This window comes from Cupressus sempervirens, chromosome 7 (genome assembly GCF_028749045.1).
Source record: "Cupressus sempervirens isolate cs-2001-9-10 chromosome 7, ASM2874904v1, whole genome shotgun sequence".
NCBI lineage: Eukaryota > Viridiplantae > Streptophyta > Pinopsida > Cupressales > Cupressaceae > Cupressus > Cupressus sempervirens.
Genome location: NC_143124.1, coordinates 130,552,193 through 130,577,937, shown reverse-complemented (window position 1 = coordinate 130,577,937; position 25,745 = coordinate 130,552,193). Strand labels below are relative to the sequence as shown.

Below are 25,745 nucleotides of genomic sequence, written 5' to 3'. Positions count from 1 at the left end.
AGTTAGTATTTTTAGTTTTATTGGTATTAAAATTATTTATTGTATCTATTTTTTTTAATGCAAGATTGAGTTATTTGATATAAAAGAAAAGTTAGGAACTTGAAAATTAAAGTAATTTTAAATAGACTCGGTCCTATAAATCATGTTCAGTCATAAAAAATGTAATCTATGAGTTATGTGGTAGCAAATGCTAATACATGTAAATTTTACAACTAATGATTTGGGCAAGGTGATGTGACTATAAATGTTGTCATGATACTAATAGTAAAAAAGTGATGGGAAGATTTTGGCTTGAACTATTCTAGTAATGGAGTGTCAATGGCAAGGATGTGACAATTTTTAGAGTGACATTCATGAGGTAATAGCCTTATCAACTAGATTAATGATAAATATTATTTAAATTGTAAATATTTATTATTTTTATTACTAAATAATTTTATTCAAAGATTTAATATTTATCTAATAGAGGTTCTCACTATTTACTAAATACTAATATATTAAATGTAATTATAATAAAATAATGTTATATTTTATAAAGATGGTTATTACATGACATTAATTTGATTAATAGTGATTCTATGTTGAGATTATAAAATACTTAATTATAATTAATATTAGTTGTATACAGAGATAGATTTGGAATTTTCTTTTGAGTGTGTGGAAGCTTTTTTGTCTTCAAGAGTTTATATATAGATTTTGAGCGTAGATTGGGGTGATTTTGAGTTCATTTCTAGTTCAAGATCGATTGAGAGGACATACAAGGAAGTTAACTAATAATGATGTATTTTTAGGGCAAATACTCCATTAATGAGCAATAAAAGTTATACATAGTTAAAGAATATTTTAGTATGATTTAAAATTCATCGACCATTCATTTAGTCATTTGTTTGGGTGACTAAATATTAGATACCAATTGTTTATTCATTTATTTGATCATTTATTTAGCCACTTATATTAGCCCATCCTTTTGATTTTAGCCAATGACCAAATTAATCATTTATTTAGTCACTTATAAGTTAAAAAATATTACTAGAATTTGATCACCTTTAGTCATGTGACTAAAATTTTTAGTCATGTAGTCATTTATTTTCCAAAATTCTACTAGTGAAGGGATTCATGAAGATGTGAAACCACCTATTGATGGTCCTATGCAAAGATGTGGAACTTAGACTGTAGAACATATCTCTTTGAAGTCATTCAACAGGATGATATAAGGTTAGAACACAAGTGACTACAAACTCTTGAGAAGCATATTGTTCAAAACCATCACAAGGCTTCCAGAATGATAGATTAGTTTTTCCATTCAATATATTGACTACATTTGTTGAACTTTGCATACTCTTTTCCAAGGTGTGTCCACCAATTGTATATATTTAAACATTTTGTGCCTAGCAAGATATGTTCAATACTTGTGTGCATTTTAATATTGACACTATTGAACCCAATTGTTTTCCTTCCTAAGAATATTAGGGTATAGATGATTGCATATCTATATTGGAAATAACCTAATATATGTGAAATTGATATGTGATGCCTATCTTATTAATATAAATTGAATATAAAATATTTTTCTTTAACCTCAAATTATCTATAATATTTTATATTGAGACTATCTTAATAAGTTAAATTTAATTAGTTGTTATCAAATTTAGTATACTAAATTTGTACAATTTTCAATGGCACAAAATGGAAGTGCAAAATACACAATCAGTACCTCTAAAATAATAACTAGTAATGCTATGATTTATTTAATCAACATCTTGCAAGGAGGTAGAATGAATGACTACTAACGATATACTTTATTTTATTAGCAACACTTGCAATGAAAGTGAATACCATTAAATAGTCACAATTTAACTCAGAATATTGTCTCAAAAAGAATAAACTATCCACCAAAACAATCTACAAACTCAAAAACATAAGTGAACTACACCCAATTTTTCAAAATCAACATAACCCTTGCACCACTTGGTTCATGTGCTGGCATGAATGGTGAGCATCTGAATAATCAATAAGTTTGGTTAATTTAAAAAGGGTTTTTAGGTTTAAAATTATAGTAATGATCCCTACAAAATTTAATGGCTTAATCTGAGCTTTTTTAGCACAATGTACACAACCATATTGATAAAACCCCTCTCATATGAACATTTTGAAGTTAGTCATTTTTTCTTGACTTTTCCACTCTAGGTCAAAAGTAGTCTTAGCCACACAAAGATAAGCACCACCTAAGATGCAACTTTCATAATTTTTGCAATTAAATAGACTTTTGGGAAGCTCAATCATATAGAGATATTAGTTTAAAAACATATGCATCAGAAATATAAACTAAGGGGAGGACCCCATGTGGTTGCTAAAATTATTTTGGCTAGAAGCTGCTACTCCATTTTTTTAGCAAAAAATTGTGAAGTTGGTGGTTTTGTGTAAGCAAAATTTGTGCTTATTTTTAAGCATCCTCTTTTAAATCAAAATTTTAAATAAATATCTATTGCAAATTAGATTTGGAAGAAAAAATTTAGGCAAGAGGAAAAACATTTATGAAGATATCTATGGTTTTTCGAATTTAAATAGTTGCACTTTTTTCAAAAAATTTCAAAGAATTACATGGGAACATGATGGATGCTTAAATTTAAATAGAAATTAATCATAATAAGTTGCATGGGAACATGGGATAAACACCACACAGAGAAAATGATCTATCAGAGTTAGACCCATGCATTAAGTGAGATGCACATGGTGGGGTAGCACACAAATCATTTTCAATGCGCTAATTTAGATAGATGTTGCTACAATCACTTTTTCATTTCATAAGTTCTAGGAATCTTAGGTCATGATACATGATAATAAATTCATGGGGGTTAAAGCACAAACTTGTGTCACCCTTTTGTGAAGGAAAAGGCTAACAAAAGTATAACTATTCACCTTAAATGATATAAGATTGGTATTATTATTTAGAATTTGAAAATGAGGTAAACTAATGAAATGTGTAGAAATTGATCAAATTTAGCATTATAATTTTTAACAATTATTTGGATTAAGAATTGATATATTTCCATAATTTTTATAGATAAGGTTTTAGTTGATGAATGTTGAAAATTAGGGGTCTAGTTCCCACCACAAAACTATATGGAAATAAATTTATTTCTCTTTGATCTTAGACTATGTTATAGATAGCATATATATCTAGAACATTAAAAAACAAAAATTGTCTTTAGACTTAAATTTTCACTGTTATAATAAATCAAAGTTCAACTCACCTAAAATTGATAGTTTTTATCTCCCACCACATTTTTCAAAACAAATCTATTCTAACCAGAATAAAAATTATATATTCTAGAAGAGGACTCTCTCCTCTAGAATGTCATATGGGTTTTAAATTTTTATGATATGGTTTACTATTTTTTTCTTTCTCAAAATTGACATCTTTTCGAGTGTTAAAATACATGCTTGTAGAATTTTTTAATTATAACATATGATATCTAATTAAAACACGATAAACTGTATATGAGAACATTCTTGACTTTGGTCTATATAAAATGGTGTTTATAAGTTATTAAAAATATATCATAAAAAAATAGTAAGAGTTATTGAAATGTCAGTTTTCAGAAATAATTATATTTCTTTAGTAATTGGATACAAACTAGTATAAAGGATGAAGTTAATAAACATTTTCAATTGGAAAAGTGTGATACAATGTATAACTTAGCTAGAATAAATTTTTCTATATCATATCTTTGAAAAAAAATTAATTTTTAGATAGAAATACTCAAATTCAGTTGTTTTGATTAGTCAGCCTAAAAGGTGACACAGCTTTGTACTTTTACAAATGGATATGCCACTAACAAATAATATCAAAATTACAATGGGCCAAAGTCGACAATTACATTCATACATAGCATAGAAAAGTTTCTTTTGCTACTTGGCATGAAAGGAAATGGTGAACTGCAAATGCCAAGTCATGGTAACATCAAGTAGTTAGACCTTTGAAAAATGTAACTTTGGTTCCCCGCAACCACGAAGTGCCTATGAATTCCCCAACATTTTTGTCAAAATATTGGAATAGATATTTGAATAAAGAAAAACTGAAGACAATGGAAAAATAGTGGTAGTCAATCAATTTAAAAACTAAAAATTTCAATTTAATAAAAAAAATTATATTACATGATTCCCAAAGAACAATAAAATGTTGGGAATGCTATGTAACTAATGTCTGCCTCTGTCACCTAATGTTGGGATTCACCCCCACTCTCAGTCACCTAGCCTATTCTACATTTCCAACAAGACATAGATATGATTTGTTTTATTGTTGAGTGTAAGGAAAATTATTTAGTTGATCTTGAAAAGGAAAAAAAGAAAAATTTACGACATAGGCCAACTCCTAGATATATTTATTTCAATTGTAAATTATTTGGTGTAGGAGCACCTAAGTAGAAAGGAATACTAGGAGGTTACAAGAGGATAGAATTTGTATTATGAATTTTATAGTGTTGTCAATGTATTAGGAGTCTATTTGAATCATAAGTAAGGCTATGTGAAGCCATTTGTATGACATTGTTAATATTGTCTTGTTAAGGTCCTAATTTGGTCAAGAAGGTTAGAATATGAAAGAATGACTAATAAATGGTAAAATGGATGTAAAATAGCTATTAAAATTTATTTTAGGGTAATTGAATGTCCAAGCAAATATTTATTAAGTTTGGAGTTAAATTTTCAAATTTGTCACATTGACATAAAAAAAAATTGTAATGCAAAATTGCACGAAATGCATAAAACATTGTAAAGGTGCAATTATGTTGTAAAGGGTAGGGTTATTGGTTCAAAGGGTGGTTGGAAAGTTATAAAGTAACCCAACTAGTATAAAATCATTGTATGTGTGTTCCAAACAATGAATGGAAAGAGGAAGATCATTTTGAATCAATCAACGTCTTCAAAATGTGTTGTTTTGATTTGTGTTAACTATATTTATGTTGAGTCTAGGTTGTGTATGGACCACTATAGCCTAGAAATATCATAAAAAGTGTTTATTGTTTAAATTAAGATGAATAAGCTTCATTTTAGTTTTTTTCTTGAATGATTATGTGGACAAATGAATAAGTTATGAGTATTTTGGTGAAAGTGGTTGTTTGTAGATTTGAGAATCCCATCGTATTGAAGGGTTTGGTATGGAAGCATTTGGACAAGTTTGAGAAACGAAATGGATTCATTGGAAAGATATGTGAATCCACTTTTATTCCCTTTTGGTTTGAGTCAATTGTATGCAAATTTGGGAAAGCTGTGGACAGTTTAGCAAAAAGAAGTTTTTGTATACCTCCAATGGAGTTGCAGACAATGATTTGTTCTCTCATAATGATTTATACGTTGAAATAATTAATGGATTAGATATTATGAAACTATATTTGTATATGGTTACAACTTGATAAATTCATTTTGTATAATTTGAAATTGTCTTGGGAAAGATATTGGATGCCCTAGGCAATGTGACAAGTTTTGTTTCTCATTTATGATAGTAAAACTAGGCCTTGGTGTAGAGGCTATAACTTGAAAATGATTTATTTAGATTGGGCTCAATTGAATGGATATGAAAGTATAATATAAGTTAATAAAGTAATTCAATTTTCAATAAAATAAGTAATTGTGTGCTTAATAAAGCATTAAAAACATCCATCTCTCACTATAAAACATTATATATATATATATATTGTTCAATCTATCAAAAAATTATTTTAAAACAAACTCCAATTAATCTACCCTAACTACCCTTCTCGCTAATTCCAATTGAGGCTTACCCTGTACATTATTAGCCTGAAGCCAGACCGATCAACACATTAGACAGAGTAAACTATTCGAAAAGTGCTAATAGTTTCTTAAAAGCCTTCACGACTCTTTTTCTGCTTCCCTCAACTAACAGCTCCTTCTCTATCATGATTCCTTTGGGTGTGACGACCACTATATCTCCACCATTTTTGAGATGCAAGTATATTTGTACCACTTTCCTCTCCTCCCCATTCAGCTCCTTTCCCTCCCTATAGCAGAAATAATTAGTCTCACGTACATAGCCCAGAGGCTTGGCCTTCCTGACCGTAAGATCAGGAAACTCCGAAGAGTTCAGAATGGGCTCCACCACACAGCTAATGCTACCTTGTATAAATATTTCTCCCGACCTTCCCTGTAAATAGTAATTTTTGCAAGTAATTAACATGAACATTTATATAAATTCAGCAAACTCTGAATTTGTGAATGTTTTCATTACCTTGATATTTATAGATTGAATACAAGACTTGAGAGCTGATATGGTGTCACATACGAACTCCACTACTTCCAATCCTTCCACTTTCTCCAAACTTTGTATAACGGACTCCTTCCAGCGGGTCTGTCAAAGACATAGATGCTTCAATTAATTGCAGTGTTGCAGGCCTTCTATTTTCTTCACTTTGGGGCATTCTATCAGTCTAAAGTATTCCAGCGAAGCCAAATCAGCAAAGCTTGACAACTCTTCAAACTGCGGACAATATTGTATTAGCAGCTTCTCAAGGCGTATGAGACCACTAAGACAGTTGATGTTCTTCAGCACTTCGCAATGGTATATTGACAGCGTTTGCAGGGTCACTGGCAGTTTCTCTATCTCGATTAAATGGTGATTTTTAGGAAACTTGTCTTTTTGAACGATGCTATTGTCCCCGACCTCCAAATTTTGGAGGTTGGGCCAATAGTCACTGGAAATTGATAGCACAGAGACTGGTTTGCAATCTTCTTCCTCAGCACCAAATTCCATTGTACCTTCAGAACTTACAATTTCAATCTTTTTCAACGAGAGAAAGCAAACAAGAGCAGTCTGCAAGCCTTTCATCACCCGGCTCTCAATTTTGAACGACCATTAGTTGACCAGTTGACCAATGTTACTTGGTGAGCTTCTCAACTTAATGCAACCTGTTAGATCTAATTTTGTCAACGATGCCTGATTCTTAATTTGATTAGGCAAATCTTCTAATTCTTCACAACTGTTGAATCCCAAGTACTTGAGCTTTCTGATGCCTTCAAATACATCTAAGTTTAGTTTAAGCTTAGCACAACCTTGTAAATATAGATGCTCAAGGTGTATCAACCTCTTGAATGAATCTGGCAAAGTTCTCAACTGCATGCACAGTCCCAGATTTATGTGCTTCAACCTGTATAAATTGTCAAAACCCTCAGGCAATGAGGATAACATTTCACAAACTGATGAATCCAGATATCCCAGGTGTATCAGCTGCCCAAAAGAGTCTGGCAACATGCTCAACTGGCTTCACCAAATTAGACTTATGCGCTTCAATCTATTTAAATTACCAAAACCAATAGGTAGCGAGCACAAACCATTAGTAGTTGAGGAGAATGGAATCTCTAGATCTTCCAAGTGTGTCAACTACTTGAAAGAATCTGGTAAAGTGCTCAACTGCTCGCAAAATGTTAGACTTAAATACTTCAATCTTACTAAATTCCCAAAGCCATTAGGCAGTGAGGAGAGCGTTTCACATCTGGATAATCGCAGATGTTTCATCTTTATCAGCTGCTGGAAAGAATCTGGCCAAGTGCTCAACTGTGGGCAAGACAGCATTAAATACTTCAAATCTTTTAAATTGCCAAAGCCAGCTGGCAGTGAAGATAACTTTGGACAGTATAAATATAAATACTTCAGCGAATGCAGGCCACAGAACTCTTCTGGCAAACTGTTACCGCTAAAACAAAGGGAAAGCATTTTAAGATTTTGAAGATGTCCTATTGAGGTTGGAAGCCGCTGCAATTTGAAAGAGAAACGTACGATAAGCTTTCTCAATTGCAGAGAAGGCTGCACGCAAACATCATATACTCAATTCAGTTCATTATTCTACTGAATTCAATTGAGAAAAATATAAACTATCAAAAAGCTGTTACATAAAAACCACGGATTCAAACTACTTACATCCACATTGACTTGCCACAACTCCTCCAAGTCATTAGCATCATCAAGCTCTAAAACACTTAAATGTCTTAATGGAAGCCAAGATGGAAGATTTCTTAATGAACGGGTATGCCAGTGAAACCAAACAAGAATACCAGTGGAAGATAGCTGATGAGCGTACTCTTTGAAGGCCACAAACGTAGCTGGAGGTTGTATCCCTCTAATTTGTATTTCTTTCTTAATGAAAAATACCAGAATACAAGCTATTTCAGTCAACTCTGCCGCAAGCAGAGGCAGACAAAACAACAAACTATTATTTTTATGATTTCACTAAGAAATAATTAAAGGGGAGCCAGTAATACATTTACCTGGAAATGCAGTATATTATTAATCTGCTCTGGATGCCAAAGCCAATATGATGAGTGCTAACTTGCCATCTCTCTTCCCATGTCCCTCAGATGATCGTGCATCCGTATCTTCTTCTCATTGAAGGTGTTATGTTTCTCGGAACCCAGCTCCACAAGACACTTATTTACAAGTGTTTGTAAACCGTGCAGGCCACTCCAACCTGATCCATCCCACAGTGCTATAGCTGTGCTTTTGCATTCGCCGATGAGAAAACAAGCCGCATCCAAGAACATCTCTCTAACTTTGTGATGTCGCTAGGCAATATTCTTGAGATTTTATCTAATTGGGATTCCCAGTAAGCAATGGAATCCTCACCATGTAGCTGTCCCCCTAATACCTTCAGAGATAAAGGCAAACCATCGCAAACCTGGACGAATTTGTCAACCAGAGTGTCAAATCTGGTGGGTGGAGAAGACTTCTGGAAAGCATGCCTGCAAAATAAATTCTTCGCTACTGAGCTCTCAAGTCTTGGCACTTTGTAAATGTTTGAGATACCCATCGATTTAAGAACATCCCTTTTCCGGGACGTCACAATTACCATACTTTGGGATCCGAGGTTGTGTTTATTTGGCAAAAGAGCATACAACTGATCGATGTGATCCAGGTCATCCAAAACAATGACGGCACGAACAGAGCTCAAACGATTTGTGAGTACCACTTTGCCTTCGTCGACACCGTCTAATGACAAATTTTCAACGCCAAGGTCTGTAAGAAGCTTTTTCTGCTTCTCAGGCAGAGCATTTTGGGATGCCACATCCCGCACGTCGGGAACAAAACCGCATTTCTGAAATGAGTGAAAGTTTCTGTTGAAGAGCTCTTTGGCCATAGTGGATTTCCCAATGCCATCCATGCCCACGATCCCCGTGAGTTTTTCTCTGTCCTCTTCACTTGTGACTGATTCGACGAAGCCTTGTACTAGTTCATCCAAACCAAGTGGATATTAGGCTACATGTATGGGATCTATTTTCATTAATCCCAATGCTCTATTCACAATGTTCTTCAAAACTTCGGCCTCGTCCCTAAACATTATGGGCGAAAAATAAAAATCAAAACAAAATACACAACACAAATTAAGTAGAACCTATATATTGTAGAATCTGAAAACAGGTAAAGAATAGAGAGTATAATACAACACACAAAAAAACAATTATTTCCACGCACTAATTAAAATTACATTAAAATCATTTAAAACGAATATATTGCGTGTTCTCCAACGCTACAAACTCCTTCTACGCAGATATTCACTCTATCATAAACAATGCAAACTGATACAATTTTTTCAGTTCCTCTTGCATGAGTAGATAAATATTAAAAAATATATAGAATACGAAAAATTATCAGTTCCTCATGCATCACTTTTCTCGACATATATGGAATACAGAACTTGACTATCGAGGAGAAAGAGAAACAATACATACTTATTATTGTTAACCTGTAAGCCGGAAAGGGATGAAATTTTGTGTAGTGCCACTTTCCACTGATCGAGCCTTTTCTTGGTGTATCTACCTTTCTTTGCATGTTGTGAGAACGCATCGGCATATATTCCTTTTCCTTGATCAATATATCTGAGATCTGAGGGATCAACATGATAGAAAATGGGAACGATTGTAGCAGGGGCTCTGATTTTGAGCATGTAAGCAAGCTCATCCAGACACCATGAGGATTGGGCATAGTCGGGAGAGAAAATGGCAATGTGAAGAGAGTCACTGTTCATTGCTGCTTGTATTTCTCTCTGTATCACATCGCCGGGCCGAATTGCACCTCCATCGAGGAAAGCGCGGAATCCCTTGCTATCAAGGGTTTCCTCAATTTTTTTGGCGAATGTGTATTTCGTATTGCTTCCGCGATGGTTAATGAAAATCTGCCAGAGCTCCGTGGACGCAGAGTCGTAGAATGGTGGGAACTGGTCAAATATGTTTTGGCGATCAGCCTCATGTAGCATTTGCCGGCTGCGTTCAATAGCTCGCATAAACCTACGGAATGGAATGAGGCAGATCTGTACCGAGATGTTTAGAATGGACAGACACCATTACTGCAACAATTTAGGGATCTCCATTAAAAAGTTCCCATTTTGCCAAGGCCTTGAAGAAGGTTCAGGCTGCTCAAAAGCGTCTTCCAGTTCAGGCTGCTCAATAGTGTCTTCGAGCTCAGGCTGCTCAGAATTGGAAGCCATTTCAAAGGATCCAAATTATCCTTAATACAGAGAAGAGACAGAACCACGGTCGCAAATAGAGGGAAAGAACGCTATGCGAGAAGAAAATAAAGATTTGGAGAAGAAGAAGAGCCAAAACATAGAAAACGGCCTGTCCAAAACCGCGTGAGTTCGTACAACTTTTTACAAAGAAGCGTCTCCGTTGAAGACGGCTACCTACGGATGCGGCCATGTTTGCGTAGATTGCACCATATAAAAAATAGCATAACTATAATTGCAACAAACGTACATATATAAATAGTCTAAATTAATAGATGGTAACATGGATGACAATGGATGACCATGCAAGCGCTTTGGGGCACCGGCTATCTAATTGATTATTTTTAATGTATCATGCACATTTTAGGCATCATGGCATACTTAGGCATTATGGCTGTAACATATCTTTTTTATTTTTATTTTTTAAATTTGCAAGTCAAAAATCATATTCATAATCTTCTAAATAAATTATAACCAAATCTTAGAAATATTTTGTAGTCTAAGAGTCTTGTCGAATTACTATTGTAATTGCTTGATACTTGGACAACATGACATGTTGGATGTAATCTTATGATTCTATTATGAGAAATTGGTGTTTTGTGGATCTGAATATCTGTGTTATTGTTATATTATGATATGTGGTTAATTGTTGATGGCTAGGATTTGGGGATTCTCCTACCTTTTACAGCATCAGTTTTACTTCTAAATGTTATTTAAAAATTAAAATGTTGTAAAGATAGACAAAGTTGAAGAGAGATTTAAAACATAAAATATAATAGTAATTTAATAACTATATTTAAATATCAACGCATTTAACAAAGATAGATCTAAAATTTATATATAATACATCTTCATCAATCCATAAAATAAAAAATATAAAATTAATTTAAAAATAATATTATTTATTTTGAATTTTTCTAAACTAATATTCAGATTTTCTTTATGTTATTATTACTTATTGCAATTGCTCTCATATATTTCTATTTTATCTTTTCAATGAATTATAAGTATATCAAATATGATTTAAAAACTTCAATTGCTGATTGCTAATAAGTAAGCCAAAATACATAATAATAAACAAGCATTCACTTAATTGAGAATTAAAGTCAATTGAAAATGTCTCATGTAAATAGAAAAGCGTGGTTTGGAGACACGTGGTGGATGGAAATGAAACAACACTACTAAGTACAAAATATCTATCTATTCTTCAAATGTACCTTCTTTGTTGATCTCGCCAAGGATAATAATGAGAGTGACAATAAAACTCTTACTTTTCTTTTCTCCTTTTCTTCTTTATAATCAAATTTTCATCTATGATCTATCCCATTTGAGATTATGTAAATGCAATAGTGATTCAATTTACTCTAATGACGATACATATTTTGCTAATCTTAACTAATTTTTGTCCAATATTTTTGCAAATGCATTTGTGAATTCTGGGTTTAACACCAATTCTTTTGGTCAAATTTTTGTTCCAGACCAAACCATGACATCCATCAGACCATCATGTGAAAGTGTGATTACAAATACATCTTGAAGACTTCTCACTATATCTTCAATTACAACTATATCTTCTAGAATTCTCACTATCATTTTCTAGCACGGGTGCATTAGTTCATGTTAAAGTTGTCAATAATCTTTAAGATGAGTTAAGTGCAGGGAAAAATAAAAGAAGAAATAAATTAATGAACAAAAAAGAGAGGAAAAATAGGAACATATAAGAAGATTCAACAAAAACATGAAGCACACCATGATGGTTACGAATTCAATTTCATTATAACTTTCCACAAATAGCACAAAAGTAGTGTGTGTTCTAGAAGCTTGCTTTACTATAACCTTAATGTAAACTTTTCAAACATGTAACATGTTCACACACCAAGTTATAAACATATAACATCTTCTATTTTCTACCAAACTCAAATTCATATTCTAATTTCCCCAAAAGAGAGGGACTATAGAGCTAGGGGAGACAACCAAGTAGCTGCCTAAGCTAACTTCGAGCAACTAAGACCTCTAATCCATATGACATAAATAGCTGGTAAGGTACTTGGAATTAATCTTCAATAAATCAACTACATTAATAATCGAACCTGCTGCCACCAAATTACAATCTTGTCAACTCTTTCTATGGAATCTTCTACGTCTATCGACTGCATAATTATCCCAAGTGTTGACTATGGTGTTGTTGAGTATCAGAACATCACCGAGTTTATCTTTTGAACCCGAGTATCAATAGTTGGGCTGACTTTATGATCTTGATGGAAACCTATCTTGTAGCCGACTTTAATGAATTGTGATTTGGATTGGTATATATGTAATCAATTTTATCATATCCAAACAAGTAATTATGAAGAAAATATAAAGAGTGAAAGTGAAAATTAAGAAGGCTACAAGTAGTATAAGGGGAAACAAAGGTTCATCTCTCATAGCAAGGTGATCTTTACATTTTAAAGGAATCTCAATCAGGAAATCAAAGTTGCAGTTTAGAGATCAGCCACTAGCTCATCCTAACAGGTGTATCAGTTAAATCTTTTAAAAGGGTAGACTTAACAATCTTTGTCAAATCTTTTTACTGAGTGCATACTTCATTGTATGTTTTCTAAATCCTTTAGCAAGGTGGGCCTTGTAGTCCTTATATCTCATAATAGGGTAGATAATCAAAAGTGATCAATTGTATTCCTTAACAGGTCAACTTTATACTACAGTAGTAAAGCTTGTGGGTATCATCCCCACCCCAGTTTTACTTTCTATTTGGAAGGTTTCTGGGTCACCATATTTTGTGTCAAATTTCTATGAATGTTTGTTTGCTTTCATTATTTCATGCATACAATTAGATCATAATATTTATGAAGGATAAATTTGTGGAATAAGATTAAAGTTTTATTGGTTCCTGATACACCCCTCCCCTCTTTGTAACCTTGTCCACCTCATATTTCCAACAATTGGTATCAAAGCATCGTGTTTCTCACAGAAGAAGTTTAGCAACTTGAGCAAAGATCAAAAGCAGTATACAGGCTAGATAAGGCTATTGATAATGAAAAGTTGGATCTTGAATTGGCTATGGGCATCTAAAGAAAGAAAAGGAGAAACTTTCAAAATTTTAAAAAGAATAAAAGATCTTGTAGTATAAATGAATGAAAATCTCTACACTAAAGAAAGAATTGAAGATATCTATCCAGAAAGAAACTCAAATAAAGTTGATGAAGCAATCAAAGACCTATTAGAAAAGAACTCCAATCTTCAAGAAGAAGTTAGAAAGATGAAAAGAGAACAAGAAATACTATCAGTAAGATTATGCAAAGTCATGGAAGAAAAATACAAAGCCAAAGAAGAGATAGAAGAAAAGAACAATAAAATTCAGCATCTATCCCTTCAGCAAGAAGACTTCATTAATCAACTCACTAATGCAAATGAAGAAGTCATGAATCTAAGATCTAAGAATGAAAGACTACATAATGATCTAAGCAATGAAAATAAAACCTATGAAAGAATTGATAAGTAGGAGATAATTTCCACAGCAAGTCAAATTGTGATATTGCTATCAAGATATAATTGTGTGATTTTTGAGTCAAACTCATTGAATCATGTTTCGTGAGTAGTTATTCAACATAAATCCATCTTTCATGAGAATAAATGGAACACTCATTGGATCTAGGTGATGCCCACATGGGTGAAGCAACGAGACTTCCTAGGAGGTCACACATCCCAGTACTACTCCAGCCTAAGCACACTTAACTATAGAGTTTCCTCCAAGGTTAAACCTAAAGCTTGCAACCCCATTTGCAAAATCTTCACAAGTGTTGTGCCTTATGAACCATTCATTAGAAAGCCCCTTAAGCTGATCAATTGTTAAAACCGCAAGAAAACATGAATCAGTTGAATGAGCAAAGTTAGTATAGACGCAAAGGCAAAGCTAGAATTGGATACACAAAAGAAGGTGAATCATCCTAGCAAGGAGCTCAAAAGAATCAAAGTACTACTTGCAATCATTGTGGTAAGTTAGGTCATACATCAAAAAAATGTTGGAGTAATGGTAAAAAAAAATTTAAAGGAAAGTGCTACAACTGTAATAAGCATGGTCATAGAGAAAATGAATGTAAAGAGAATGTCAAATGTCAAAATTGCAAGAAACAAGGACAGAAATCTTTTGAATGCAAAACTAAGATATTGAATCTAGCAATCTAAGATGTTATGAAAGTAATATTTGGATGGGACTACAATACATTGTGTAGATGCCACTACTATGGATAACTTGGACACATTGGAGAAAACTGTGTAAACCATCACATGAGGAAAAGAGACACCACTAGAAGATGTTTCATTTGCACAGAACTTGGACACCTTGCCAAGAACTATATGAACACTAGAAGAATTGAAGATGAAAAGAAATTCAATGCAGAAAACATCAGATAGTAGATGAAGCAAAAATGGATACCAAAATCTTTTGATAATGCAATTCCAAGTCATGAAGCAGATGTCTCTCAAGAATTGGATGACTCAATCATCTCAACTTGGATTCCCATAGGAATAACTAGAATTGAGAGTCTAAAGTAGACATCTCTCATCAGTTCTAGCCAACTACAAGGAAAGATCCATATTAGCATTCAAGATCTACAAGGATCACCAAGTGGTTGTAAAAATTCTAGACCTTTACCAAGCTAGGTCGAGTTGCAAGACCCTACTAAGCAAGGTTGGGAAACACTTAAGTGGTGTGTGTGGACACCAATTTATTGAAGACTCTACCGAGTAATGTTGAGACTATCGAGCTAAAAATGTCTATCAAGTATTGAAAGACAAAACCGAGTGCAAGACATTCTTTCACCATGCGATTGGTCATACCAAAGCATTTATGTCGATGAAAAAGTGAAAATTTGTTAAAAGAAGAAAATTGAATTCATTTTTCACTGTGAATTTTCAAGAGCTATTTGTGAAGAGTGATTTTTGTGCTTCCAAGCGATATGTGTGTTTGTTTTTGTAAGAATTCTCAAAGTATTTTGAAACCCTTCAATACCTTACTAAGCATGGCTTCCTCCAATAGCAAAGTGAAGAAAGATAAAAAAATGTTGATTTGAGGAATAGTATGTGAGCTTCCAGCATTCAAAATCAGTCCAGCAATTGCCAAATCACTAGACCCAACAGGTGCACAATCTCAAATTCCTTTCTAGTTATTACTCATGCATGATATACGCTTGTATTTTTTTTGTTCTATTCAAGAGCTTCATACACATGAAATTCATGAGGCATTAAATAAGTTAAGTATGAATGACATTTTAAAGCCTGAGCATCAACATTTGGAAGAAAAGGTCTTAACATATATTTTGCATATTCCAAGGGATTTGTAGGCAAAATGGATAAGATTCATACTAAGTTGAGTTCACAATGGGAAGTTATGGTTGGACCATCCCATTTTGATTACAAGGAAGATGATTCAGAGAATCACTTGTCTTCTAATGTTAAACAAAGAAAAGTTGACTAAAACCCTAGGTTAGGTTGAACTGGCGAAGAAGACTCTTGCTAAGTGGGATGGAAGATGAATGAAGATAATTGGAATTACTGAAATGGAACTGATATTTGGAATTCATGTGATTTCCCACAAAATCTACAGCTCCAGTTATCTCAATAGTGTGTCATGTGAGGTAGTAGATTTAGTTCTCAAGGTAGTGAAGAAAAAAATTTCATTTGACCTTGCTGAGTTGTTATTGAATCAGTTCAATAAAAACATAGAAAGCATCAGATGTTCCAAGAACAATCTATGTAAGTGTGGTTCACTCATAACTTCTTTATTTTTCTTTGTACAAAATTTTTTCCCTTCTAAAGGCATAGTTGTATGGAGAAAATATGTACATGTTTTATATTAGATTAATGAATACATAACAAAGATGGGTGAAATTTTTGACAGTATAATGGATAACCACATTGATACATTCAAAGAAAAGATGAATAATAGATATAGGATACCAAAAAAACTTGTAGAAGACAAGAAATATGGTATATGTTTCATGGTAGACTATAATAGAGTCTACATCTAGGAAGTCAAACCAAGGGTGGTAAGTTTTAAGCCTCTTGAATATGAGGTTAACATTGATGATACAAAAAATATGATTGAAGCTTTTTTGAATGAGCATGTGGATCCTAAGGAACCATACTTTGGAACTTATGAAGAAGCCAAGGTGAGGATAGAACTTGAAATTAAGCTTTTTCAAGCAGATAAGAAAAGAAGAAACATGAGAGAAAAACTGAAGCAAGCAAGTTCTACTCTCCTATTGATAGAGGGAAAAACTGATGATGTGGAAGAAGATGAAGTAGAGGATGAGGCATAAGAAACTAAGTTTGAGGAAGAAGAGCTTATAAGGAAGAAAGGTAAGGTTATCATAACCACACCTACCAAGTCATCCACTATTGTATTCACAAGAAGATCATCAAAATACAAGAAGAATTTCAAGTTAGGTGAAGAGATTGCCAAGAAAATTATTTTCAAGAAGCCTCCACCTATATTGCAAGAAAAACTAAAGGAAATAAAAGGAGGATCTAGAATGGAAACTTTCAAATCTCTCAGATATGAAACTAGGAATGCAGATGAGAAAAACTAGATTGAGGATAGGATGATGACAAAATTAGGGAAAATGGAAGTGATCACCTAATCAGCTTGGACAACAAATTTACAATGAGCTTATGCAAGCAATCAAACCTATATGGGAGCATTCAAAGAAAACTAAAAAATGTATATTTGAATAGACTCTAAGGAAACTCATGTTGAGTCCTAGTGAAAAAGAGGTGGGTGAATCTTTGAAGAAAAACCAAGAAAAGCTCACTGTTAAATTAAACACATGCATGAAATTGATAAAAAGATATTGAATATGTAGTAAAGGCAGCCACAACTACATGGAAAGCATTTACAACTTGCATCAACCTAGTAATGTTGTTATTCATGTTAGTGACAAAGATGATGAAGATGAAAAGGAAGATGATGACAATGATGATGAAGAAAATGTGTAAACAAAAGATTTAAATATGGATGATAAGTAGAATGAACAAGAAGCTATAGAGGAGAATCTCCCTGAGATTCAGAGTATTGAGGAAATTGACCCTGAAAAGATTGCAACAGTAGTAATGGCCTTATTTCCTCACTCTCTGAGAAAACCTTTAATGCCATCAAGATCTAAGATATTTTTTGCCGAGGTGGTTGTGGAAACCACTACAATACCAAGAACCCAACCAATATTTGTGCCTATTCAGCTAAGTACTACATTGACTAAAGTGATCAACACTTCATCTACTGAGTAGTAAGTGCCTCCATCATCATCAGATTTGACAATGCAACAACAAGCTATTTCTACTATTAGTAACATATCTACTTTTGTTGCTAGCCGCTCAATTTCTACAATTTTTACAATTCCAAATGTGTTAATATCAAGTACAATGATAGTTGAGAACAAATCTCAACTAAGTATTGAAGTATCAGACAAGGGTAAGAAAATTGTTTCTACTATTTTGAAAGAAAGGGATGAAGAAGAGGAAATAGATTTAGATGAGGATGTTGTTATTCCAAATTGGGATATCACTACCCTCACTACTAATAAGATGAACATCCTAGGGAAATTATTTTAGAAAAGAGCTAAGCAAAAAATGCTTAGAGATCAAAATAGGAAGGAAACCCAAGTGCTAGAAGATGTAAAGGACATATTTGTAAGTGGACTAAATATTTAGGTTGATAGTACACAATGTATTTTGGATGAGTTATAGAAATTATCCAGAAATTCAGTGAAGATCTAAATAGATAAGAAAATTTTCTACAAATAGCAGAGAGAAAATTTGAGAAGAAGGTACTATAATGAGTAGCACATAAAATTGCAATAAATCAAGTAGAATTGTCTACTATGCTTAGTTCATTGGAAATAATGCAAATAATGTAACTTCATTATTTAATAAGTTGTATAATACATCTATCTTCACCTAGGAAATCAATGAAAAATTATCTAAGATAGATGAAGACTTGAAGGAAAGTGCACACCAATTGTCACTTGACCCAAGCTATACCTCTGCTCACTATTCAAATATTAAATTTCTGAAAAATTTTGAAGTAGAATTATTAAGGGAAGAAGCTTGGATTAGGGCCACACTTGTAGATATCCAAGGCATGATTCTTCCAAACATGGATGCATTGCAGAAACACATTGCACATGCCAAGAAACTCATCTATGACAATAACTTCTCCATGGTTGATCATGTGATGGAGTTGTCAGTGGAAGTGAAGATTGCATTACATGCAAGCAAGGTGTTACATGAAAATTCGTAAAAGAAAATGACATTTCTTTTAAATGTACATTCTGATTTCTTGTCACATTTTGGCATTAAATTGTAGTGTACACCTTTGGCATTTATGTTAAAAAGGGACAGAAGTATAATATAAGATGATTGTATATATGAAGAGTATTGGGGAGAAGTATAATATGAGATATATGTATGGGGAAGCAGTATAGTATTATAAAAATACATGTATACATAATCAGAAAACATCTTACATCTTTTATAAAAGCAATTTCAAAAAAATCAAAAATAGAGTATGATTACAGGTATGTGCAAGATCATGGTCAACCAAACTATGCTCTTAAGTGGCAATAAAAAATTAGAAAATTAGGTTTATGTCAACTTGACGTGCAATTTTCTACTTGTTATTAACTTTATATCAAAAGGTTGAGAGAAAAGAATCTCTAGAAAATTGAATCTGGTTTCTAAACTACTAGGGCTTATCTCAAAAAAATAAAAATTGATTGGTCAAAATTTTGAATTTTAATGCAATATTGCAAAAATTTCAGAACAAAAATGAGAAGTAGACGTATGTCCAACCACCTTAATCAAAATCAAATGATAATATTTTTTAATAATATTCTAGATATAAGTAGTAGACTCATGTCTGGATGTGACACATATTTTTGGGTATTTTTGTTCTAAATAAATAATAATTAATTAATTTTTGACTTCAATATTTTTGAAATAAAAAAACTCTCATGTCTGACCATCTTAACTAATTCAAAACTCTACAAAATTTGATTTTTCATTTTTTTCTTATAGTAGAAGAAACATAGAATGTGATCCATCTTTTGGATTTAAAAAATGTTGTACCTTTTGAAAGTTATAGTTGTTTTTTCAAGTAGTGTGTCAGTCAGCACTTTATACGTAACTCCATTAGAAAATAAGTAAAAACTACTTACTAAACTCATAATTTGACAAACCTTACACTCATGGAAAGATAAGAGCATTCTTAAGAAACTCTTTTCATTCCGTCAAATTTTGGTGAAAAAAAGTCGTCAGCTACATGTTTGAAGTAAAAATCACATAAAAATAGGCCAAAAGCACATTTTAAGGATATTTTTAAAGTTGACCATATAGGTTTGGTATCAAAAGATAGAGTAGAGCTTATAAAGATATTAATTGTTTTCATTTAGTATCAGGGTGGGTGGGAAAAAAGTTGGAATAGATTTTGAAATAGTTTGAGATATTTTAGAACTATAGATTTTTTAGATTGCCACTTTTTGGCACACCATGATCCTGCACATACCCTTACTGAGGTGTAGATACAGAAAGGAAACAAAATAATGTTTTCAGACTTGAGATTCTAAGTATTCAGTTTTGGATTGATAAATATTTTTGTCACTGTTGTATTTTGATCTTCCCGCCAAAATTCATAATTCATATTCACCCTTCCCGCCTTTGAAATGTCCATAGTCTGATACCCATGGAAATATTAAAATACCAAGCTTCAAACCTTATAACATATTTTTTGTGGCCCGCAAGTTCTCTGTCGTCAGATCTGAGGAGGATCTACGATTGGCACTATGTCGCCATCGAAAGCTGTGCGAGAGTTATGTTCGCGACATGGCACCCTGATGACATGTGTTTGGTGGGTCCAACGGGTTGGGCAACATGTTTTTGCAGGTCAAAAAAGTTCCACAGCACCGTGGGCACTATGTCGCTATCGTGTGTTGGCCAAAAAATCTTCATAGTGACATAGCGCCCGACAAAAAAGGTTTCACGGTGGGCATTTTGCGTTACTAGAAGTTTTACGACATAGTTTTCTGATAGCGACAGCGCCTAACGAAAAGTCGCCGCAAAAAAGAACTTCAGGAAAATAGGTTGGGTCCCATTGCATACTTCGTTTGCCCAGTTGGAAGGGTTCTCAATCCACGCTAACAAATCAAAACATGCCACATCTGCGAGAAAAGGCTACTCAATGGGTTAAGGCGGTACAAGTCACTAGGATGATACTACGTGGACCAGTGTGGGATCGCCACGTGTGTTATGGGACCAAGGTTCTAATGTGATCAGTTGGATCAGGGCAAGTCTTTCATGGCTATAGGATTAGAGCAGATCAACGGTCAGCGCTATGTCACTTTTTAGAAGTTGCATGACGAATATGATGGCGACATAATGCCCTCCTATCATGTGTTTGGTGAGCCTATGTGCTCCGTCAGATGTCAGAGAGGACCCGTCAGACAGTGGTACGTGGCCAGTTCCTATTCATTGATGCACTACGGGGAATGTTCTATCTTGCTCTTCGTCAGATTGATTTTGATCAATGACAGGCGCCATCTCGCTATGGTCAAGCTGCGCGATCTTTACCATAGTGACATGGCACCCTTTTGCCATGTGTCACTGGGTTCAGGTCTCGCCAAGGCGCGGTTGATGAGGTGATGCCAGGTGTGCTTTTAGCATTTTGCAGGCTGAGCAATTGAAAAGCAAGCATGAAACATGATGAGTCTTCACGATCGTTAGATCAGGATAGATCAATGGAAGGAGCTGTCTCACTATGGTAAAGTTGTGTGATCTTTACCATAGTGACATAGCATCTTGCTAACACGTGTCTCGTTGGCCGACCAAGGTTAACGATTAATGGTTGGTAGTCGGTGCAATCATCACAGTCAATTTGGCAGTTAGTTTTAATATTGCGGCTAGGTGGTGGAAAGGTGGCACAGTCAGGTTGGTGACCACCACGGTTAGAGATATCAACAACGACATAGCGCCCAGTCTAACTTAAGGAATGGTCAGTGCATGGGACATTGAGGAGATGGTAAAATAAAGAGAGACGATTGGCCCCTGTAGCCTAGTTGGCACAAAAGGAGCTATTAGACTTGCTTTGACCTCGTGGATTCATGAGCCAGAAGCAATGAATCAAGTTTTTGCCACGAGATTTCGATCATTTGATCAACACCACCGACTCAGAAGTGAATGCAAGGTGAAAGGACATTCTAACACCATTACAGATCTATCTACTATGTCAAGGGATGTTTTCTGGCACCGTTCTATCCTCTCCAGGCTCTTTCTTAGAGGAATATCAGATTTTTTGGTACTCAAACCACCAGATCTTTGATTGGATTTTCAGGGTGAGAAGTTAATGCTAGTAGTTGAGAAGTAAATTTAATGCAAAAAATCCTCAATTATGCCTAAACTATAAAGGCAATTTTGTGATCTTTTCTTAGGGGACTCTTTTTTTGATTTCTCTACTACTGCTCGCAGGTCTGCAGTGTAAAATTCGCTTTGCCTCTGAGCTGTATAACATTATGTATCATCTCCTTCAATCATCAATGTGTATGTGCATCTGTCTTGCCTCTCATTGGTGTATTATTGAGATCTGTGGCTTGCATTTTGTATCTATTTTCGGCCTATTAGATAATATATAAGTGAAATCCTTTTCCTTGTGTTATTCAATTTGGTTTCTTGATCTGTATGTGGTTATTGATTGACATAAGTCTGGGTGTGTATGTCCTTTGAATGTTATCCTGGTTTTGGTAGTGCATATATGGGCAGAAATGAGTTTGAACACTCTATTTTGGTGCATCACCTCCTTAGATTAGAACTAGGTAGATTTTCTTTCATGCCCTCTTTCTCTCTTTTTCTCTCCAAGAGTAGTTAGGTGCACCCTGATAGTAAGAGGAAGCCAGCCTTCTCTGGAGACTCAACCTCACAGTTCAAGTCCCACAACTTGGAGGTTATTTCAATGTTTCACTAGGTTGTCCTCGCGCATAGGCCTTGGACAAGGGTGCAAACCTAAGTGACAACAATTTTTGGCATGCCTGGTGGGACACTTTTTAAAACAAAATTTAAAGTCTACTGGTGTTGAGAAGAAAGAGTTTCAGAGATTAATGCTGAAGAGGTAGTGCTAGCTTCAGTATTCAAGCCTTCAAGAGGCTAATTCTTCAAAGTACTTGGTGGCTCTGAACATCAACAAATCTAGTTTCAGGCCGAAGTTGCAGTGATTCATGCGCAGAGCTGAAACAAGAGCATCTTCTAGAGGTAAATTTCAATATCAAGAGCTTTCTCTTTCAAATTAGAGAAGGAGGACTAGAACTTCATTATCACTAGTTAGGGGTGTAATAACAGTTAACATACCTATAAAATATGTCTCTACTCCTCCTGTTGCTCAAACTCAGCCTAGATTTCCATCAACACTCATCAATAGAACACTTGTTTACATGGCATAGCCAAGAGTTCATGCTTTTGCCACCTTTAATGGTGGAAGTCCTCTATTGTTAGCCCAAAGACATGATATACCAATATCTACACTAAAAATTATGCCTGATTTTACTTGTGAAACTTCCATCTCCCCTTTAGAGCATATTCAAGAAGTAGCAAATGTCTATAGTATTCATGGTATCACAGAGGATGATGTTGCTGTTAGAATTCTAGCCTCATCTTTAAAAGGGAAAGCATTATAGTGGTATAGAGGCTTAGCTCATGGTTCTATAACCGATTGGGATGGACTAGGAGCAGTATTATGCAAACATTTTGAGGATAGAAGTGACCATCTGTCACTTTCAGAGCATCTGACTACTATAAATAGGGCCCCCCATGAATGTATGATTGATTTTAACTATATATTTAAAAAGACATGGGATAGAATACCTACTATGGTAAAACCTACCCGTGGTAATGCCTTCTTGCATTACCTCAAAGCTTTTAACAGTGATATTGCCACTAGAATTCAAACTATTGGAGGAGATACCTTGCCTAATACTTATGAGATAGCCATAAAAGCTAAGAACATATTGATACAAGGAGGAAAGTTGGCTCCAAGGCCCCCTATGCCTTTCTTTCCTGATGTTCCCAACCACCAACCAGCGATGACCCCTTTTCCTACAACTTCTACATCACAAACCCTTCCTCCAGTCGCTCAAGCTTCCACATCCTCAAATGGGATAGATGAACTCAAAGAGATGCTCCAAGGTCTAGTACTAAATACAGATAAAAGAGAGAAGATCCTGGATAAAAAATTGCAAGAGCAGGGGAGGGAGTTGAAAGACCAAGGGAAGAGATTAGAGGATAGCTTTTCTATAATACAAAGAATGAGTAACAAAGTGGTGGCCTTGGAAAGGTAGCAAGCTCAAGGTGGCAAACCTCCCCAATTGCAATATCAAGCTCCAAATGGTGGTAGGCCTCCTAACCAGTGGAATAGCTCTTTTGATCAGGGTAAGCAAAATAGTCATGCTTCTGCTTCAAGCTCAAATCAGAATAGAGCTATAGTCCCTCAAAATAACTTGGCCCAAGATCAAGATTTCTATCCTTCCTGCAACTATTCTTATACCTATTGCATGTGATAGAAGGCATAATCTTATTTGGCACTAACTGACAAAGAACCTACAACAAAGCAGTCATACAAGGAGGATCATCCCAAGGAGGCCTCATATATTCAAGGATGTGATGATTGCTCATTCATGAATCATCAGATTGGGGAGCATTGTAATGTAAATCAAGATTCTTTTGCTCATAACACAAGAAGTAAGAGGAGAGCTATGGAACATGCTGCCCCTCCTTCTCCCAAGCAGGCCTCAACTTCAAGTGCTACACCTCATATACAAGCAACAAATGAACAAACAAGTGCTTCACAGCAGCAAAAGCAAGATTTCAGAAAGAAAGATGCAGGTGATTCTTATGTTGCCCCATCTCAACCTCTTATAAGTGCAGCTCCCAAAGTTCCTATGAAAGTTCCTAACACACCATTCAATGTGGTAGAGAAAATGAAGAAGACCAATGTCCATATCACCTTGTGGGATGCTATTGCTACCATACCAATACAGAAGAGGATGTTGCAGCAAGAGTTGGAGAAGATTGAACCCAAGGATCAGCCATCTATCATGGAAAGTGTCACAAGTCTAGTACAACTAGTAGGGGACGTGGAGACAAATTAAAAGGTTAGACCTCCTCCATTCTATGTTTCTCTGATTATAGGGGGCAAATTAGTCCACAATTGCATGATAGATTCAGGGGCTAGTAGCTCAGTAATGCCTAGGTGTGTTGCTTATGCTTTAGGAATGAAATATGAGCCCATTGTTAGGGATGTGATACAATTAGATGGTAGTACTGTCAAAACTATAGGTATCCTTAGGAATGTGGAGATGGCCCTACATGCATGCCCTGGTTGCACTGTGATTCAAGACATATCTGTTGCTGAAGTCAAGCCCTATTTTGCTATCTGTCTTTCAAGAGACTTCACTGCTCAAATTAGTGGATTCATATCTGCTGATTGGTCATATATGTCATTTAAGACTAGATATGGAACCAATGCCTCAATTAGAGCAGAACCTCAAGCCCTTCAACACACTAAATCTTACACCCCCAATCCCATCAACATGAATTACCCTATTCTACAGATGGATGAAAATGACATAGTAAATGAGCCTGCCACTTCCATAGTAGAGATTCCTAATTTCTTCTTGGATGAATCGGCTAGTACATATCAGTTTGAACCTATGTCAGAGACTCTTGATACAGGCCTTAGTACATATTGCATAATAGAGAAAGATGCTCAAGTTCCTGATCTAATGGGGACTAATGATGATATAAATGGAACATGGAGTATGTACTTTGATGGCTCAAGGAATAGAAATTGATCAGGAGCTGGTGTTATGTTGATCTCTCCTGCACAAATAAGATACTACTTCTCCTTTAGGCTCCAATTCAGTTGCACCAATAATGTGGCCGAGTATGAATCTTTAATTCAATGTCTCTTACTTGCCCAAAAGAGAGGAATTCAAGCCTTGAGAGTATATGGGGATAGTGAGTTGGTAGTTAACCAAGTGAGGAACTAGAATATCACCAAAAATGGCCTGCTCAAGTCTTATAAACACAGAGTCTGGGACTTTCTTGAGGGCTTCAACGCATTTAATATTCAGAGTATTCCTAGGAAAGAAAATAAACATGTTGATAGACTTGCAGCAGTGGGTGCAGCTTATGATGTAC

General features: G+C 34.6%; 1 pseudogene; it reads right to left on the bottom strand.

Moving 5' to 3' along the window:
- Positions 1 to 7,085: 7,085 nt before the first annotated feature.
- Positions 7,086 to 10,704, bottom strand: LOC149545844 (disease resistance protein Roq1-like; annotated as a pseudogene).
- Positions 10,705 to 25,745: the final 15,041 nt, after the last annotated feature.